This window comes from Papaver somniferum, unplaced genomic scaffold (genome assembly GCF_003573695.1).
Source record: "Papaver somniferum cultivar HN1 unplaced genomic scaffold, ASM357369v1 unplaced-scaffold_12, whole genome shotgun sequence".
In the NCBI taxonomy this organism is placed as follows: domain Eukaryota; kingdom Viridiplantae; phylum Streptophyta; class Magnoliopsida; order Ranunculales; family Papaveraceae; genus Papaver; species Papaver somniferum.
The window spans coordinates 170,708-172,347 of NW_020621047.1; positions in this window are offsets into that span (position 1 = coordinate 170,708).

Below are 1,640 nucleotides of genomic sequence, written 5' to 3' on the forward strand. Positions count from 1 at the left end.
AAAAAGTATACCCAAATTCCAAAGACCTTCGTCTTCCCTCTAAGGTCTTCTCTCAGTAATTTTCACGTTTAAGTTTTACTATTTACTTACCTATTAAAAGAAAAAAAAAGGTTTTATTTACTTTATTATAGCAGCTAGCAAGCCATCGAATGACACTGGACATTGGACAGAGAGCTAGCGAGTTACTTGAAATTGATGGGCCTCAATATTGGACCTGTTTAGTTAACGATTTTTTTTGGGACCATGGTTTTTTTGGGGACCATGATTTTATTTTGGGAAAAGGCATTAGAAGTAATTCTAGGTCACTCCATATCTAGTTATTTATTTAATACCTAATCTACCCTCTTAATTAATTTTAGGTTATGATTAGTGAATGATTTAGTTAAAAACAATTAGTGAGATTAAATTAAAAGATGGGTTTATTATTAGTTAAGTAGAATTATTGAGAGTTAGAGAAGATGAAGGAGAAAAACATGGAAATTTTTTTTTTTTTCCAATTCACTAAGTTTGAGTATTCAAATGATGAAAACCCATCTGATTCTTCATCTCCATCCTCTCCTAGAATATTTGTTAATCTTCAAAATGATCCGGATTTGAACTGGATTTTGAACAGTTCGGTTACTTTATATGAAGAACAAGTAACCAAACTCATCTGAAGTTGTAGTTCGGTTGCCCCGTGAGATGAACAAGTAACCGAACTCATCTGAAAGTGTAGTTCGGTTACTTGTTCCAAACACGCAGGTTATCGAACTCTCTAATAATTTCTAGGAGTTACAGCGTTATGTTTGGTTGGTTCTCAATTAACCGAACTTTGGTGTACAAAATTCGGTTGGTTCGCAAACTGCATGCACTTTTGATCTAACCGAACTTTACGTAATATAACAGTATATAAGTTTATAAAATTCGGTTCTTTCGCAAACTTGAACCTAACAGCTAACCAACCGAACTCTGAGTTCGGTTTATGCGATAAAATTGTGAAGTTACCGAACTTAACAAACAAAAAAAATGTGAAGTTCCAGCATCTATTGGCTAAGTTCGGTTACTTTGTAGTTTTAAAATTTTTTTCGAACAAACCGAACTCTATTGGCTAAGTTCGGTTATTTTAGAACTCAACATAGTGGTCACAAAAACACAGTTCGGTTAGACTGGATTTGTTTTTTTTTTCGGTTCTAAGGGTGGAGTTCGGTTACTTTGTCATTTTAAATTTTTTTGCGAAACAACCGAACAGAGAGTTCGGTGACTTAGTTTTAAATCCAATAGAACCGAACTGTTCTTCGTGTTCTTCATTTTCAAGAAGTTCGGTTAGTAAACTAGGGTTTTTTGGAAAATCGACCTAACCGAACATGGCTCTGTAACTCTTATTAAAACCCTATTTTGATGATTTCTATTCGATTGAAGCAATCAAAATCAAATTAAAGCGAAGGGTTTGTTGGAAAATACCTCTGGAGTGGTCCCATGGCAGAATCAGGTTGCGGCTGGCGTCTTTTATACTCGATAAAATTATTATGTAACCGAACTTAATTGTGGTTGCATTGATGTTGTTACATTTCTTAAATAGGCGGTGGTGGTGGTGGTGGGAGGAGGTGGTGGTGGTAATCGGTGGTTGGTGGTGGTGATAATCGGTGGTTGGTGGTGGTGGT